The sequence below is a fragment of the Ursus arctos genome, unplaced genomic scaffold (assembly GCF_023065955.2).
Source record: "Ursus arctos isolate Adak ecotype North America unplaced genomic scaffold, UrsArc2.0 scaffold_21, whole genome shotgun sequence".
NCBI classification, from domain to species: Eukaryota; Metazoa; Chordata; class Mammalia; order Carnivora; family Ursidae; genus Ursus; species Ursus arctos.
This window is the reverse complement of record NW_026622886.1, coordinates 47,662,264-47,682,281: the sequence shown is the minus strand read 5'-3', so window position 1 is coordinate 47,682,281 and position 20,018 is coordinate 47,662,264. Positions and strand designations below refer to the sequence as shown.

Here is a 20,018-nt window from a genome sequence, read left to right as displayed (position 1 = left end):
TTTATTTCTGTTCTAATCTTTATTATTTTCCTTCTTCTGCTGGCTTTATGCTTTATTTGCTATTCCTTTTCCAGTTCCTTTAGATATAAGGTTAGGTTGTGTATTTGAGACCTTTCTTGCTTCTTGAGGTAGGCCTGTATTGCAATATATTTCCCTCTTGTGACTGCCTTTGCTGCATCCCAAAGGTTTTGGGCTGTCATGCTTTCATTTTCATTTGCTTCCATACGTTTTGTTAATTCTTTAATTCCCTGGTTAACCCATTCATTCTTTAGAAGGATGTTCTTTAACCTTCACGTATTTGTTGTCTTTCCAAATTTTTTATTGTGGTTGACTTCCAGTTTCATAGCATTGTGGCCTGAAAATACGCACGGTATGATCTCCATCCTTTTGTATTTGTTGAGGGCTGATTTGTGACCCAGTATGTGATCTATTGTGGAGAATGTTCCATGCACATTCAAGAAGAACGTGTATTCTGCTGCTTTAGGATGAAATGTTCTGAATATATCTGTTAAGTCCATCCAGTCCAGTGTGTCATTCAAAGCCACTGTTTCCTTGTTGATTTTCTGTTTAATCTGTCCATTGCTATAAGTGGGATGTTAAAGTCCCCTATTATTATTGCATTATTATCAATGAGTTTCTTTATGTTTATTATTAATCAATTTATATATTTGGGTGCTCCCAGGTTGGGGGCATAAATATTTACAATTGTTAGATATTCTTGATGGATAGACTCTTTAATTATGATGTAATGCCCTTCTTCATCTCTTGTTAAAGACTTTGTTTTAACATCTAGTTTGTCTGATATAAGTATGGCTATTCTGGCTTTCTTTTGACATCTATTAGGATGATAGATGGTTCTCCATCCCCTCACTTTCAATATGCAGGTGTCTTTAGGTCTAAAATGAGTCTCTTGTAGGCAGCATATAGATGGATCTTGTTTTATCCATTCTGATACCATATGTATTTTGATTTAGTCCATTTACATTCAGAGTGACTATTGAATGATATGAATTTAGTGCCATTGTGTTACCTGTAAAGTTGGTGTTTCTGGTAATGTTCTCTGGTCCTTTCTAGTCTTTGTTGCTTTTGGTCTTTTTTCTCTGCTTGGAGAGTCCTCTTATAATTTCTTGCAGGGCTAGTTTAGTGGTCATGAACTCCTTTAGTTTTTATTTGTCTGGAAAAATCTTTATCTCTCCTTCTATTCTGAATGACAGCCTTGCTAGATAAAGCATTCTTGGCTGCATATTTTTCCCATTCATCATTTTAAATATTTCCTTCCACTCTTTTTTGGCCTGCTAGGTCTCTGTGGATAGATCCTCTGTGAACCTCTTCTGTGTCTTTCCTTGTAGGTTAAGGACCGTTTTTTTCCTTGCTGCTTTTAGGATTCTTTCCTTGTCTGTGTATTTTGTGAATTTGACTATGATATGACTTGACAATGGCTGACTTTTTTTGAATTTAATGGGAGTTCTCTGTGCTTCTTGGATTTTGATGTCTTTGTCCTTCCCCAGGTTAGGAAAATTTCAGCTATAATTTGTTTGAATAAACTTTCTGCCCCTCTATCTCTCTCTTCATCTTCTGGGACTCTTATGATATGAAGGTTATTACATTTTAATAAGTTGCTGAGTTCCCTAAGTCTACCTTCGTGGTCCATTACCTTTCTTTCCCTCTTTTCATCATTTTATCTTCTGTATCATTGATTCACTCCTCTGCTTCATCCATCCTCATTTTTATGGCCTTCATCTGTGTTTGCATCTTGAGTATATCATTTAAAATTTTGGCCTGACTAGATTTTTGTTTTTTGTTTTTTTATCTCTGGGGTAAGGGGTTCTCTAATGTCTTCTATGCTTTTTTCAAGTCCAGCTAGTATCCTTACAATCATTGTTTTAAGTTCTAGTTCAGATATCCTACTTATGTCTGTACTGATTAAATCCTGGGCTATCTACCTTGCATTCTTTCTTTTGGAATGAATTCCTCCATCTTGTCATTTTGTCCAGAAAAGAAGAGAAGAAAGAGAAAAAAGAACAACAACAAAAAAGCAAAACCAAAAAAACAAACAAAAAAGTAGATTCTGGGTGTGCTTTGGTCTGCTCATTAAAAGAATCTAGGTTGTGAAATAAAATGAAGGTAAACAAAAAAATAAAAAATATATATAAAAAGTATATATATAAATAAAAATTTAAAAAATAATAATAAAATGTAAAAAAGTATTGGAAATATAAGAAAATAAATGAAAAAATAATAATTTAAAAACACAAAGAATAAATGTAAAAAAGGAAGCTAGATTCTATTTCCCCTAGAGCTGAAGCTTTGCAGCGCTCTATGATCAATAAACTTGGTGTGAGCTAGTTGTTTGTGCTGGTTGTCTGGGGGTGGGGCCTGCTGGGCAGATTATCAGGCCGACTTGTTTCAGTGGAAATGCACCTCCAGGGTGCGGGCGGGCGGAAGAGGCGGGGGGGGGGGGGGGGGGGGGGGGTCGAGCTTGGTGTACTCAGCTCCAGCCTCCACTAGGTGGTACTGTTTTGCTCCCTGAAAGCTTTCAGCACTTTTGAGTGGGGTTAAAATGTCTTCACCCTGCTGTAGCCTCAGAGCTGAAAGTTGGAGCCAACTCTTCAGTGAGACCTCACGGAAGGGCAATCAATCACCCTATTTGTATCCCCGGTTTCCGTCTGAACCCTGCATTCACCCTGCCTGAGTCTGAGCCTTTTTATCTCATGCATGTGACTCAGTTTCAAAACCCCAATTTTCAGGAACTCCCAAGGAGTGGACCGCAACTGTTTTCCCCCAGGGAGGGTTTCTCCAAGCTTACAGGCCTGTCCCAGGAAAGTGGATGCCCGACTGCACAACAGTTCACAGTTTATAGCAGAAAGGTGGCACCAAAACCTGCTGCTCTCCCGGCTTCTCAGCTCCTATGCCTGGGAACAGCGCAGCACCTTGGTGTCACCCATTCTTTCTGCAACCCAGGGGATCCTCAGCGCCGCCCCTCCCCCCCATCACTCCTGGGATTCTGACCCTCTTTGCCACCTGAGACCCTTTAATCCAGACATGTCCCACATGGTAGTGAATTTCCAAAAGTTCAGATTTTGTGCTCTGCTGCCTCTAATGCTTTGTGGTAGCCTCCTTAAGCAGGCTCCCTTCCTGCCACTGCATCCACATCTGAGTGTCCCCCAAGTGAACTTCCACACCTCCTACCTTTCAAAAGGTGGTCAGTTTTCTACTTGTAGACTTGCAGTTTTTGTTCTCTCAGACTTCCAATTGATTTTTTAGGTGTTCAGAATGATTTGATAACTATCTAGCCGTCTTGGAGGGATGAGACAAGCGCAGGGTATCCCTATTCCTCCGCCATCTTAATTCCTCCAATAAGTAATTATTAAATGTAGTCATGGCATATGTTCTTGGTTTAGCTGACAATTATCTTATGATGCAGCTACTTTGTTTTCATTTTACAGATAAACAAACTGAATCTTGGAGTAATTAAGTAACTTGCCCAAAGTTGCATAGTTAGCATATAGGAGAGCTTGGATTTAGTCATGGCAATCCAATTCCAGAGCTCAGGAACTTAACCACTATATTCTGGTATCTCATAAGACACTAGTTTAGTCCACCCTATGATAGTTCCAGAATTAATGAAGTGGACAATGCAAACTATCTGGAGACCCTTTCTAGAAATTAAGAATATAAGATTATTCTGTATAAACCTGAAGGGAAAGTAGAATAGAAGTGGTTTTGGGACACCTACACTTTGCTTTTTCACAATTCACCACTTTATAGTTGCTTCCTTTTAAAACATAAAATGATATAACAACTTCATATTTATGCATAATGCATTTGCATATTAATGATGACTTTCTAGACAGCAAAGCAAGTATATATAGAAAGTGTTGGATGCTCTCACATCTCTTCTGCCCACACCATCAGAGAAGTGCTCTCCTAAAAATACAGTAATGTCTTGTTCCTAACACTTTGGCACACCTTCTGGATTTGCCCAAGAACTGAGGAAATCTATCTCTTCAACAGATTCAAATTTGTTGTATTTCTCTATCCTACAAGAGCTTCTGGATTTTTCTCTCCAAAGCATTTAGGAAAAAGAGGAGAAAAGGTAGAAGAAAGAAGAAAAGAGAGAATATAAATTTTAGGAGCCTGAGAATTAGCATGCTTTTTTTTTTGATTCATGACCCAGAGTTGGGTTCCATAGAGTACTAAATTAGAGTGCAGTCATTTGGTAGAGTCACAGATGACTGAATCCTCAGAGGAGCATTATGGCTGGTGTGGTATATCACACAATCTTAGAAATTAGTGATGAAAATGATTTCTATGGAGAAGTCGGCCATTTAGTGCAACCAATGCTCTGGTTCTTGTCCGCTAAGTCAAACAAAAAGCCAATATAAACACCCACTATGACACTTAGAATGAACTTCCAGAATATCTGTTTTAAGATTAGTTTCTGAATATGTATGGTCTAACATTTTTATATTTGATGTGCCTTTTCTTAGCATTATACTGATATGAAATATCCAAGGACAATTAGAGAAGTCCGTAGGGGGAGGAGGAATCTAGATGAGCTGTGGGGGTTCTTCAAATAATTACTAGGTTGCTTCTCTTCATTCATGTGATGAAGGTCAGACACCTCACTATATCTGAAAAACTAAAGAGTCACCTTTTGTCCCCAAATTTGGCTTTTTTATCAATTGTAGTACAGTACATAGATTAAATAGAAATTGAAGAGTAGAGAAAATACCAAGAATTGTGTGCACCTGTTACAGATGAATGTGGTAGTGTAAGGGTTTGTGAGCTCTTCCATGAATCAGGTACAAAGAGCAAAACTTAAACCTAGAAGAAAGAACACCATTATTGACTCAGGATGGCGGTTGATTTCATTAGACACTTTGTATTGAGGGTATATATTTCTGTTGAAAATAAATTGTCTGAGTAGTTCTGATATGTAGTACATGGTTGACAATGACACGGTCTTCTGAATACCGAAGTTCTTTTCTGTAGGTTTGATACTCCTAATGGTCAAATTAATAGCAACTACTATACTAACGAGGTAATTCAGGGGAGTCAAGTTAGCATAAAATGAACGTGCTTTACAAACTTACTTGATAGTGTAAAATGTCCACATTCTTAATTTCTTATTATGAGATTAGTTCTAATTCAGTTATACTTCCAGTTGCTTCAGGAAATGGCATAAATCAGGTATAATGTGGGAGTGCTATTTACCCCAGTAGTTAAACTTTTTCTGCTCATCTTCTGAACTGGTTGAGTGCTTCATTTTCTTGGGCTGGTTGGCTCTTAAAGAATGCTTTCAGAAAAGTGTGTGGAGTAAAACACTGTACCTTTCTCCCCAAAACCAAAAATGTGTATATATACAAAGTGCACCTGAATAGCTGGAAAAAGAGTTGCTTAGAAGTTGTTTTCATTTCTAATAATGAATAATATTTGAAAAATCATTTTAAAGTGAAACATGAGAACACTGAATTACTGGTGATTTTGGTTTAGCTCTTCTGGAATTGCAGAATTATATTTTTGCAGCCATTACATGAGAATAATTTTTAAAGCATTATCTGGAAATAGGAATATGTATCTTAAGTGCTAGCCCAAAATTAAATACAGAGCAGCTTTTTAACAACATCAGAGAGAGAAAGAGAGACTATAAGGGGGAAGAGATAGAGAATGACAATTAGATAAGTGTGATAAGCGAACGAAAACCATTTATATAGCATATGCTCTCTGAATTATTCAGCTCTGTTTTTCCATAGAAACAGGAAGTGCTATGTCACATGAAATGATGAAAATCATAAATTCTCATATCTTCTTGAGGGAAAATTATGTAGAATCTGATTACAAAATAATGTAGTGACCAAAGCAGGAGATTATCAAAGAACATCATTGATTTGATTGTCCTTCAATATTCTAAGGTTATTAGTGCTTCATTTGTGATGAGGCATCTTATCTCCTCTGCCAATTATGTTAAAATCCCACAAGAATCTATACTGCTTTCCAGAGAACTAAAGCACTAACATAACAGAAAGATTGACATGCCCTTGTGATCAAGTTGTATAAAAAAAAAAGAAAATAATATCTTCATCAAAAGTGAAGTCATTTTACATGTTCTGTCACTAGACGTAATTAGGTAGTTAGGTGACTTAAAAGAAAGTTCTCTTTGATATATCTAAGGTAGAGTTAAACTTGTGAATCCTCCTATTTGGAGTGAGATTTTAAAAAGATAAGCTTTACACAGAAAGTAATTTACCGATCATTTCCAGAATCCATTTCTCTTTCTTCAGTTATTGCTGTTGGGTTCAATCTGGTTTCTCCTGCTTTATCCTAAAGTAGAATTTCAGTAGTGCTGATGACATTATAATTCATAAGACAGAAATTCTACCACTTTCCGCAGAGTCAGAGCATACATACTAATGTCATTCCTGTGGCAATTAGCCATTGTAAATTCAAGATATAACAAAAATAACATAATAATAAAGTCAACATGATTATGTACATAATCAATTGCAGCCACATAATATCAAAAGTAGTATTGACAAATATTCCTTTAAAAAAAAGATGAAAGTTCTGAGGAAAAGTGAAAAATACCAAAGTATCCATGGGACTCTTGGAAACTTTGTCTCCAAATTGATTTTTTTTAGTTCAATTTTTGTTTTAAGTGATGCAATTTCTGTCGTTCTTCCTCTTCTTTTATTTTTTAGTGTTAGGCCAGAAAAATATCTTATATCTGAATATACCAACTTAGCGATGTGTAAATGATCATAAAGTCTTGCAGTTTTAAAGTGAAAAAGGAAACCTAGCCATCATTTTGCCCAGTATTTACAATAATGGCAGATCATTATAATTACCTAGAATTGCACACACACACATGCGTATGTGTATATATATATGAAGTTGGACGTATGTGTGTGTAGATAAATATGTGTGTATGTTCACATATATACATCATATATACATATGTATTAACATTGTTGAGCTTTATTTATGGAGATTCAGTTCTAATTCAGCAGATCTGGAGACTGGCAAAGCAAGATTTCTGATAACCAACCGAATTCAGGGATCATTTATGTCACAAATTCCATTACTTTGCCTATGAGACAACTGAAGGCTCTGCAGATTGCCCAGCCTACCAATTGTCACTCGGTCAGTGGATACTAGTCAGGGAGAAAACTCAGGTTTCCTGATTCTTGACTTTTCCCATTAACCCAGACTTCTTCTTCAAGATGTTTTATGAGAAATGACTAATCTTGTCTGTCATTTCACTTACAACCTTCTCTAGTTTTTGTTTAATGAAGAATTATTTATGCTGCTGATTCACTACTTAGCCTTTATATGTAACCCGATATTGTGTTTGCACATAAAAATAAAGTTTTTAACACTTGGTCCCTTTGATTGGAAATGATTCTCACGTTTTCCCATTTCCCTTTGTTAAGATTTATCTTCTAACTTGTGGGGGGTTTTTATTCCAAAGTTAAACTATTTAAATTTAGAAAAAAAGCAAATCGTTTATTAAGCTCAGTTGCTTAACAATTTCAGCGAAGTCAGCCAATGATTTATCGAGAGGATTGTGTTCTTTCTCTCTTTCTTCCTTCCTTTCCTTTCCCTTTCTTTCTTTCTTTCTTTCTTTCTTTCTTTCTTTCTTTCTTTCTTTCTTTCTTTCTCTCTCCTTCTTTCTTTCTTCCTTTCTTCCTTTCTTCCTCTTTCTTTCTTTCTTTCTTTCTTTCTTTCTTTCTTTCTTTCTTTCTTTCTTTCTTTCTTTTTCTTTCTTTCTTTCTTTCTTTCCTCTTTCTTATAATCTCCAAAGGTAATGGCAGATGTGAATAGATGAAATGTATGTAATAATATACCGACTTGTTTGCCTAGTGTATGTATGACTGCCCTCTGTTGGATAAAATTAGATCTGCTCTAATATGTTAGATTGTCTTGCCCTCTAGTGGTTTGTGCAGAAGACAGTAATGAGGACACTGGAAAACATTGCATGAAGGATCAGGTAGCTGATTTTTTACTTTTAAATACCAAAATTCAACCCAAAGCCTGATTTAATAATAACTGTAATTTAAGATGTAAGAACTCACCTCGATTTTGCCTCCAAGTTTAATTATGGATAATCAATAGAATCATTAAGTTAAATTAAATGAATGGGTTATATAAGGAGTGTGAAATTTATGGTTTTTTTTTAATATGCAACTCAATTTATCACTTCTTTAATTGGAAACTTCTAATAAGTTAGTTTTTGAAAGTAAAATTTTTAAATTGAAGTGAATTTTATTCACTATGGCAGAGATTCTGCCAACTGAAGCATAGACATTCAGCAGAGATTTAAATTTTTTTAAAAAACCCTCATTTTTGTGGAAAAAATACTTGTGACTTAAAATATGAAAATGAAGTTGCCTATACTAAATTTACTTACCCTTTAAACTTAATTTAAACATAAACTCCATAATTGCTCATTTCATTAAGTCATCCAAAATTAATTGAGCATAACCTATTTTTTCCAGCTCTTGAGTGAATAAGAAATAAATAACTTGCTCTTTTGTAGCTTATAGTATCAGATTTGAAGATTCTGGCAGGGTTGTCTTGTTTCTAAGAATAGGATAATTTTTTCCCCATTTGTTCCATCACCCTAAAGTAACCCCTCACATGGCTCTTATGAGTAATTTTTTTTTTCTTGTTTCTCATCTCAGTAATTCATCTCTGAATCCCTAGGGTAGAGTATAATACCTGAACTGTGGTGGGCCCTTAAAACATCTTCGTGCCTAGCACCTCTTCTAACCCTTTACTTTTCTCTTGCTCCCTCTGGTGTTCAAGAAACCCTAAGACCCTACCATCAAAACCTCCCCTGAAAGGTAAATTAGGCATCTCTAGCCTTAAAACAAAGTCAATAATTTCTTTGCCCAGTGGTACAAACATGTGAAACCTTTTCTTCAGTTTAAAATTGGAGACTTCCAGGTATCTTCATATGCATATATATTTATGTGTGTGTGTGTGTATTTATATATATATAATACACATTTCTGGCCCAATGAATGAGATTACCATGTAGGTATTTGTGTTCTTTAAAAAAAATGGTTTTCTTGCTTCATAAGACCACACGCCTTAAAACAGGAAAGCTACTCATCTTTTTTCTCCCCAGTTTTTATTATTTTCATTTTTCTCAGCTCATATTTGCTCATTTTTAAAACTGTGGTTTGGGTACCAAACATCTGAACTTTCCAGTCAAGCTAAAAACTTGCACTTCGCTGTTTGTACCAGCAGGAATGACTGTCAGCCAGTTTGGTCATACTGGTTGTGTAGAGCTGGTATCTATGCTAGCCGATTGCTGCATCTGTTCAATGAGCTGGTGCTTATTACATATTTTCATGATGAGCACAGGGCAGGCAACAGGCAGTTTTCATCTGTCCATGCCAGAGCTTTGTGGTGCTCCCTCTTCCTAGAATCACTCGCGTTCCCTCCTTTACTACTGAATTCTCAGCCATTTTAGACCTACATTTGTGCTCTTTTGCAACTTCTAGGAAGTCCAGGATAAAGTTGATCACAGCTTCGTTTGTGTACTTTGTAGAAACCCTATCAACGCACTTACCGTTGTTTTAACATATTCCTGAGCCCTGGGAAACTAGCTATGAACATTGTTTTTTAATTTAAAATAATTGTTAAACTTGCCTTGCACTTTTCATTTTTACCTTTTTATCCTTTGGGGGGATCGCTTTTTAGTCAGATGTTACAGATTTTGGCTAGGTCCTTTTGCATTTTATCTTTTATCTCATGTATTCTATTTATATATTCTAGAAGGGTTTCTTTTTTGATAATTGCTTTCATCTTTCAATTCAATAATCTTGCAATATTTCTTTAATTTCTAAAAGCAGTTTCTTGTTCATGGATAATTTATTTTTCATAGTATACTATTCTTATTTTGTGGATACTATATCTTATTTAGTCTCACTGGAAAAATGTATTTGGTTTTAAACGAATTCTCATCATTACGATACATAAATTATGTTTCTATTGGCTTTCTCTCCATGTTGCCAATATCCTCCAATCTAATGTCGAATATTGACTTTATGCTCACTTTTAAGAAGGGATACATTGGAAGCTTTGTGTGCGTGTTAAGTTCAGGAGATTTCATATTGCAGTGAGTGGGTGGGAGGATCCATTAAACGAGAAAACCTCTAAATGCCGAAATAAGGAGAGTTTCACTCTACAGATTTTGATGTGAAGAGTTCTTCTGGATATGCAGAGCTAGATAATGCAGTTTCTTTGGAGAAGAATCCTGTGGTTGTCATGCATAGCCAAGTGGTAGCAAGGGTTCTGCATGTGGTGGTGGGAGACTTCTATTCTCTGCTCGGCTCATGGTCCATAAATCAGTCACTCAAGAGGTTCCTTCAGCAGGTTAAATTTCTCCTTTGCTTTGTCTCCTGCAGTATCCTTCTCAGTTTATTCCAGTGTCTAGTGCCAATTCTGGCTTATCCTTTTTCCTTCTGCCTTCTAAAATGTTATGAGTTTCTTGTTCATTGATTGCATCCTCATCATTTTCTTCATTACTGTGGAATTACACCACTTTATTTCTTTTTTTACTGTCAATTCTAAGAGGTTGTAGGGATGGAAAGCAGTACAGCTTGTGGTCAGGCCACCATTTTGAAACAAAAGTCCCAAGAAGGACCAAGAGAGAGAACACAAATACTTGTATTGTCTTTGTGATGAGAAAATAGAGAGAGGCAGAGAGTAGTTCCACCATACATATTTTGATTCCCTTCATGTTCTTGAAGCTCACTGATTGGATTCAATACACTCTCTTTATTTAAATCCAATAATAAAATATCACAGTTAAAGTGCGCTCTGAAGTCATCTTGCCAAACTTCAATTTGGAGATTGGAATTCCTTCTATACCATTTCACTCAATCTGCTTCCAAAATATACTTAATGATCCTCACTGAGTACTTAATGAAGCAACACACGTCATCGGAAAATTCTGCTTTGTTAGAAACTCCTTCTAATGTAGAAATGAAGTCAGCTCTTCTCTTAGCTTCACCCACTAATTCTAACTTATCCATTAAGAAATTGTGCTTCAGGAGACACTCTGAACAATTGAAATTGTTTATAAAAAATAATTTTTATATGTGCATAAGACCATTTTTCTGGGAAGAGGGTCCATAGGTTTCATTATATTCTCAACTTGATCTACAAACAAACAAAAGGGGAAAAGTCACTGGTCTCAAAACCGTACAGAGAGAGCTGGCTTCCTTTAATTTTGGGCAGTTGTTCAAATATCCAAGAATAACTATAAGCCTTTTATGTTTTCAGTATTTATGCAATGAAATTTTCAAAGTCATTAAATAGCATGATACTGTGGCTATTTGAATAGGATTCAGATTTTAGAGGACTCAATCTAAAATTATAAATCTGTGCATGTCCATACCCATAAATAAAAAGGGGTCAATTAGTAAAACAAAGCAGTAAATTCAGGACTCTCTAAATGATGGGAACTAGAGGCTTATTGTCTTTCTGAAGCAGTGGGATGAACAAAATAATACAGGGAGTTCTCTTTATGCTCTTGTGTTTAATCCCCACACTTGTAAGCTTTTCAGTAACAAAGAATGGGATCAAATCAGTGGAATTTTTGTTTCACTGACAAATACATCAGCACTATTTGTAAAAATCATTTAAAATCTTGAGCAATTTTTAGAAAGCATACTATTTTGTATAAAATTATCATGGCTTCATGAAAAGTATCACAATTACCAAGACTTCATGAGGAATTTCAAGTTTCTTCATTTTTATAGCATATAATTTTTCTTTGTTTAATTATTTAAATAATAAATGATAATTGTAGACATAAAGCAGAAAATTAGATAAAATTAAAATTATATGAAATATCACTACTCAGTGTATCAATATTAAGATTTTGATGTATATACTTTCAGAATAAAATATATACTTTGATCTTTTTTATGTATTAATATATTATGAATGTCCTTTCATGAGAGTGAATATAGACCTCCCTTTTTATTTTAAATTGTAACATAGTATTTCATTGTTTAGATGTACTAAAGTTTACTTAATGTGTCAAATAGACATTATGTTCCCATTTTCTGCTCCTATGAATAACAGTATTGTATAGAGAGACAGTGCAGGGGGCAAGGGCAGCAGGAGAGGGAGAAGAAGACTCCCCACTGAGCCCCGAGCCGCATGTGGGGCTTGATCCCATGACCCTGGGATCATGACCTGAGCTGAAACCAAGAATTGGATGCTTAACTGATTGAGCCACGTAGGCCCCTGTAGCCACAAGATTTGTAAATAAATGGCATAACTTGATATTCAATGCTTTAACATATGTGCCACCCTCAAACATATATGACTGAGAACATTATACCTAGTGCTTTACAAAGAGACTACTATGGATGCCACTGTGAGGATCCATTTTGATCCCATCTGAGCTGTCTGCATTACAGGGATTGGGCCTTCCTGGCAGCCCTGATTGGTCACCTTCGGCCTAGCTGACCATGTCATCACCATGTGTGTGGATGATGCCAGGTTAATTTCTTCTTAGGCCAGTCTTAACTAATTGCTCCATAGGCTTGCTGCACCACTGTCATCTTAATTCTCCCCTTCATTATCATACCCTATGCTTTTAATATCATTGTCTTGGCATTTCTCTTATGTTGAATTGTTCCTTTTTTTTTTCTTTTTTTTTTTTTTTGATCCCATGCTTGCTTCTTTCCTGTTTTAATCTCATGTTTTGTTGGAGGTCACTTTCCCTTAGCTTCCTGAAAATCAGGTTTTGAAAAATATATGTCTGAAATGTGTCACAATTTTAATATAGTTATTTTTTGTACTCTGATCATTACTTTTTAAAAAACCATCCTGTTCTCATTTCATGGATGAAAAATCTCTTGCCCAAAACTTATATTTTTTAAAAAATGTCTTCTATTTACTGCCCATATTTTTCCTGAATTTCTCTATTTCTTCTGTGTTTTGTTTTCATCTGTTTGTGTCGGTCTGTTTGTTCATGTTGGAAACTTTATTAAACTTATCTGGAGATGCTTGAGTAAACTGAGTAATTTCTAGGAATGGGGCAAAAAAAAACGGAGAAATGGAGGGTAAGCTTTGTTACCTTATAAACTCCTGTTGGGTTTCACATTAGAATTATTAGGATAAGAACCTGACCATGAGACCCCCAGATGTCAAAGTCTGGAGCTCTTTTCTCTTGGGACAGGATGCATAGTCAATGAAAGACCTCAAACTTTGGGTGATAGGCCAGATCACAGCCTCCTAGGGCCCAGCACTGGGTATCCAAGTACCGTAAAATCCTAGGAAAACATTGGGGATCCTTCCATTCAGCGTGTAGGTATTCGTTTACCCATCTTCTAAACATAGGTCTTACACACTTGCCCTCCTCCTTGTCCCAGAAGTCAGATTGTTTGGTTCGATTTTTTCCAGAGAAAGCCTTTCTCTTTTGTACTTGTAGGGAAGAAAGCTATCTAAGCTGTGACGGTGAGGGAGAGGAAAATGATTTTCGTGTTCACAAGTTCGCCATTGTTTAAGACATCCATGTTAACAAATACACTCGACTGTTCCAAAGCTGTATGGCTCAAAGCCTGAAAAAAAGATAAACACAGTGGGAACTGATGTGCATATCCATCTCAAAAACTTTGGTGAGGGAAGACTGGCAACAAGGAAAGAAATTTGCACTAATCATCTTCATACAAATGGTGCTTTGAGTAACATCAGCAGTAGAAATTCAATAAATATGTTGCATCTAAATCCTAAAATACTTCCTGAATATGCTAAGTGGCATAATATGCTTAAAACATTCCCTTTAAATTTTACTGTTAAATTCTCTTCTTTTTAAAGGTAAAACCAAAGTAGAAAGTTTACTAACCTGGAAAGAGACCAAGATGAAGAAAAAAATACTGAGAAAGTTCATTTTTTTAAACTAACACAGGCCACCAATGGAAGAATCAAAACTAGAATTAGGCACTAATTATCCAAAATGCCAAAAATGAAAAATAGAATATTAAATTAAATAATGTCATTCTTTATGAATTAAAGAAAACCTGAACTAAAAATTTCCTCATAGGGTTGGATTTCTTCCTATACACTTGAAACTGGAGAGATATCTGTAGTTTTCTATCTGTAGAGACTGTGATCATGCATAGAATTAACCATGTAAGCATTGAGTACAGACGGCAAAGATGAAAGATTCTAATGGTAATAATTCTCAATACTAAACTTGCAGAAAGGCAGTTTTTAGGGTTAAAACAGACAGATTAATCCTGTTTATCAGTGAATAGTGAGAAATACAATAGCATAATCAGAAGGGTAGGTGGTTCTTGAACTCACAATAATAACATCAGTTTTCTTTAGATATTTACAAAGCAGCTTAAAAATTTAGTTTTGTATTTATAGGACTTTTTATCTGAACTTCTTACTGCATAATTTGAGGACTTGAGTTGAATCATGAAATGTCCCTCTGCAAAGGCAACATGCCCTACCATATATGGCTATTAGTATATAGAATAGAATAAATCCTTGTTTATTCTATTTGTTTACTCCTTTCTTCTCCCAGCAACTACTTGGGACCAGTATGTGAACAAAGAGTAACATTAGGTGTGGTGAAATTAACATGAAGCATACATTTACCTGTTGGATTTTTTTTTAATAGTTGTAAGAATGGGCTATGAAAAAAGTGAAGGGTATAGGGCTTTATTGTTACCAGGACAATAAAAGTAGAAATATGGGGATATTAGTTACTGAATTATGGAAATAAACTCCTATATATTATGGGAGTAAATGTTGGAAGGGCTACGAGGCATAAACCTAAAGGAAAGTGAAATTTGATTTAATTAATTCATTAATTTGCTCAATCATTAAATAAATATTGCATGAATACCTACCACGTGTTAAGTATTGTGCTAGGCCTTGCAAGTAGAATAAAGATGAATAAAACATGTCTCTTGCCTGGGGGCACTCAGTCATGGTCTAGTGAACGATAATAAAAAACTAAGTACACGAAGAGAAGGATTTGTGTGATCAATGTGCTGGGAATTAAAGTCTGGTAGGCCATCTATCCACAATGGTTGATTTATTGATTTTTACCTTATCTTATTCCAGAAATAATGTTTTAGGAATGAGATAGACACAACGAAACAAATATGAAATCTGGGTATTAAGGAAAAAGAAAAAAATAACCCTTGCTAAGGTGGAAATAAATATGCGCCTCTCCTTCTAAAGGATAAACTACAACAGAACCAAGTTTGAAATGAGGCTAGACAAAGAAAATACTAAGAAAGAAAAAGATGATCAGTAGAATGTTGACTCCTTTCAGATGAAAGAATAGAACAAACTGTGTATATTTCAAATATTATTAAAGTTACTTGCTGGGGCGCCTGGGTGGCACAGCGGTTAAGCGTCTGCCTTCGGCTCAGGGCGTGATCCTGGCGATCTGGGATCGAGCCCCACATCAGGCTCTTCTGATATGAGCCTGCTTCTTCCTCTCCCACTCCCCCTGCTTGTGTTCCCTCTCTCGCTGGCTGTCTCTATCTCTGTCGAATGAATAAATAAAATCTTTAAAAAAAAAAAAAAAAAAGTTACTTGCTAAGGCTTTGAAAAATCAAATATCTCTTAGTATGAGATGATATCCATTAAGTGTGCTTTAGACTCTTCGAGAGGCAGTGTGTGGCATTTACTCTTGGCTATTTTTTATGTCTTTATTCATATTTTTATTGTTTTGCTGCTTATTATCAAATCTCCATGCCATTAAAAATGGAAAATGTAAAGAGATAAAAAACTTAAATCACTGTTGTTTTAGTTTTTACAGCTTCAGGAGAGGTTTGATGAAAAAATTTTAATTTGGCATCATCTTGACTCTTGAACTTACTCTTAGATCAGCTAAAAATTTGTTCTATGGCCTGAGGCATTGAAACACCGCAGAGCTCTGCAATAATTTCCTGTCAGATCAGACAACCCAGTTATTCCATTTTCCCAGGTGTCCCAGTGACCTATATTATTGTCAACAACAGGGTTGCTTCAGCTTTAAGTTTGGAATGTCTGCGGATTCACAGACTCAGATACTCATCTAACTTCTTAGCTGAAAATGTAAAGTGCATTTTAAAGTGATGAGGTTTCCTTGGCTCATTGGTCTCTCCATCCTTACTATTGGATTTGGTTCTTAGTGCAAAAGAAAGAGTGCCACCTACTGGATGTGGGATACGTAGAAATGTATTTACTCTGATCGAAGACTGATTCAAACAAAGTAACTGTGTAGGAAAAACTTCTAAAGAATGTCTCACTTTTATAATAATAATAATCGCATATATTTGCTTAATTACTTTTATTATCAATAAACATTGAGTGGAAATTATTTTAGAAATTCCATGTAGGTATTTAGAAATAGAGATTTCTATCTGTTGTCTTATACTTTAATTTGTAAAGAGATTATTTTTTTAGAGCAGTTTTAAGTTCATGGCAAAATTATGAGGAAGGTACAAAGATTTCCCATATACACCTGCCCCCATACATGCATAGCCTCCCCTTCTTTGTTTCTATTTTTGTCTTCAACTTTTTCTTACCTTTTGTGGGTTTTTTAAAAGATTTTATTTATTTATTTGAGAGAGAGAGAGCAATAGCATGAGTGGGGGAAGTGGTAGAGGGACAGGGAGAAGCAGGGTCCCTACCGAACAGGGTTCCTTAAGTAATCTCTACACCCAATGTGGGGCTCAAACTCAAAACCCCCAGATCAAGAGTCACTCATCCCACCAACTGAGCCAGCCAGGTGCCCCAATCCATTATAGTTTTTAAAAAAATAGAGCCCCTGGGTGGCTCAGTTGGTTAAGTGGCTGCCTTTGGCTCAGGTCTTGATCCTAGACTCACCAAAACGAGTCCCCATGTCTGGGTCCCTGCTCAGCAGGGAGTCTGCTTCTCTTCTGACCCTCCCCCCCACCCCCTGTGCTCTCTCTCTCTCTCAAATAAATAAAATCTTTAAAATATATATATATATATATATATATATATATATATATATATATATATATATTAGTGGTTACCTTATAGTTGGCAATATACATTATAACTAATATAAATCTACTTTTAAATAACACAATACCACTTCACTGGTTGAGTGAGTACCTTTTAATTAGAAAATATTTCTAATTCCTCGCTCCTGGCCCTTGTATTATTGCTGTCATTCATTTCACTTATATATTATGTTCATCCATAGCATATATATCTGTATGTATATATGCACATTTATATGATGTATATGTAAGCATACATAATCAAATTCATGGTTACTATTATTTTGAACAAGCTGTTATGTTAGATCAATTAAGAATAAGACAAATGGGGCGCCTGGGTGGCACAGTGGTTAAGCGTCTGCCTTCGGCTCAGGGCGTGATCCCAGCGTTCTGGGATCGAGCCCCACATCAGGCTCCTCCGCTATGAGCCTGCTTCTTCCTCTCCCACTCCCCCTGCTTGTGTTCCCTCTCTCGCTGGCTGTCTCTATCTCTGTCGAATAAATAAATAAAATCTTTAAAAAAAAAAAAGAATAAGAAAAATGAAAGTTTTTGTTTTACCTTCACTTAATCCTTCTTTTGATTGTCCTGCTTTCCTTATGTAGATCAAGTTTCTGTCCTATATTATTTTCCTTCTCTTTAAAGAACTTTTAATTTTTTGCAAGGCAGGTCTGCTGGCAACATATTCCCTCATCTTTGGTTTGTCTGAGAAAGTCTTTGTCCTTCACTTCTGAAGAATAATTTTGCAGAGTACAGAATTCTAGGAAAGCGGTTCTTTCCTCTCAGCACTTTAAATGTTGACTCCATTCTCTTCATGCTTGCATGGTTTCTGAAGAGAATTTGGATACAGTTATCTTTGTCCCTGCATAAGTAAGGTATCCACCCCCCACAATTTCTTTTGAGATATTTTCTTTGTCTTTGATTTTCTGCAATTTGAAACCCTAGGTGTAGGGTTTTGTTTTGTTTGTTTGTTTGTTTTTGGCATCCATTCTGCTCGTAGTTCTCTGAGCTTCCTGCATCTGTAGTTTGGTGTCTGACATTAACTTGGGGAAATGTCCAGTTATTGTTTCATGTATTTCTTCTACTCCTTCATCTTTCTCTTTTTTTCTTCTTCTGGTATTCCCAACAAATGTATGTTATACCTTTTTAAATTGTCCCACAGATATTCTGTTCTGTTTTTCTCAGTCTTTGTTCTCCTTACTTTTCAGTTTTGAAGGTTTCTGTTGTGGTGTCTTCTAGTTCAGAGATTCTTTTCTCAGCTGTGTCCAATCTACTAAGAAGCCCATCAGAGGTGTGCTTCACTTTTGTTACAGAGTTTTGATCTCTAGCATTTCATTTTGGTTCTTAGGATTTCCATCTCTCTGCTTACATTACCCACTCGTTCTTATGTACTGTTTATTTTACCCATTGGGGCCCTAGCATATTAATCATAACTGTTTTAAATTCACAGTCTGATAATTCCAACATCCCTACCATGTCTGGTTCTGATGTTTGCTCCATTTCTTTCAATTGTGGTGTTTTCATTTTTTTGCCTTTTGGTATGCTTTGTAATTTTTCCTTCATTGCCAGACATGGTGTACCAGGTAAAGGGAATTGCTGTGAATAAGCCATTAGTAATGTGGTTGTGAGGTGGGGTGTGGGGAGGGGAAGAGTTCTAGAGTCCTGTGATTCAGTCTCAGTCTTTTAGGGAGGCTATGCCTCTCTGAACTGTGAACGTCACAAGTGTTTTTAATTTTTATTATCCCTTCGTAAGTGGAAGGGGATCTAGAGTGGGCTGGATTTGGATGTTGCCTTTCCCCCAGGTGAGTTAGGCTCTGGTAAAACCCCAGCAGCTTTGGGTCTGGTTAATTAGTTTTCCCTGAGGTCAGTCTTTCTTAAGAACAGAGCATGGTGGCATATTTCAAAATGGTTCCTTTCCTCTTCTTCTGCCAGAAGCCTGAGGGGATTTTTCCTCTATATCTTGTGGAAACCTGGTTGAGCTCCTGGACGTAAATCTCGGGTTCTTTCCATGGTTTTTGACCTGTGAATCTCTGCTCTGGTAAGTTGTTATTTTCCATATTTGCTTGTGGATCTTACCAATATTGAGGGCAGTGGTTTGCCCCGTATGCTCATCTCTGTTATGGATCCTAGGAGGGTTGTTGATTTTTTTCAGTATATTCAGCTTTTCACTTATTAGGATGGGGTGGCCCTTTACAGAATCTTTTCATGCAGAACTGGGAACCAGAAGTCCATCTTACACATTAATATATATATATATATATATGTATATATATATATATATATATATATATATGTATATACATATATATATATATATATACTAGTTGCCTTTTTCCTACTAATGTAGAGTAATTAAAGAATATTCTCTTATGTTGTCTATGTAGAAAAGATTAGTGATCTTGACAGTCTAATCCTACTTTATAATAGAGAAAACTCAAGTTATAGGAACACTGAGAACCTTATTATATGTATTCAAGCAATTAAAGATGGTCAAAGTTGAGAAGGAGTAAACAGCTTCCTTGGTCTAAACATTTCTTCAATCCTAAGTTAGCATTTAAGATTTAAATGGCTGTGGCTGGTTCTCTATCTTATTAAATTGCATTTTTTAAGTCTTTATTATTTACTCCATAGAATATTAGTTATGTTTTAAAAATACTCATTAGTCTCTTTGCTTTCACATGCTCTAATATATACGCCTATTAGGTGTCTATATCCAAACATCTTCAAATAGCAGTTTGTCATGAAATATAAACTCTCGGCATATATATATGATAGACTTTCCCTACAAATCAGATCCGTGCCTTCATCTATCATGGTATTTATATTATCCTACAACCCTTTTGTTTTTCCTGTTTGTGTTAAAATAAGGAGTTATACTCTCTCGAGTTCTAGAGATTCATAATCTATTATTTAGAGTGTATTTATTTAACAAATATTGTGCATATTTTATGCCAGGCGCTAAGAATCAAGAATCAACACACAAAATGATCTGATGGAATTCATAGTTTAGTG

The 20,018-nt window shown here is 35.7% G+C and overlaps 1 protein-coding gene across 13 annotated transcripts in view; it reads left to right on the top strand.

Moving 5' to 3' along the window:
- The window catches only part of SLC16A7 (solute carrier family 16 member 7), a 724,207-nt gene that overhangs the window by 209,211 nt on the left and 494,978 nt on the right, over nucleotides 1-20,018 (top strand). For 11 of the 13 annotated variants that reach the window (XM_048217844.2, XM_048217842.2, XM_057316176.1 and 8 more), the window contains one exon: nucleotides 18,939-19,044. The exons of the other annotated variants lie outside the window; for them this stretch is intronic. The gene's annotated coding sequence lies outside the window, so the exon portion shown is untranslated. The remainder of the gene's footprint in view (nucleotides 1-18,938; nucleotides 19,045-20,018) is intronic. 13 annotated transcript variants of the gene reach the window in all.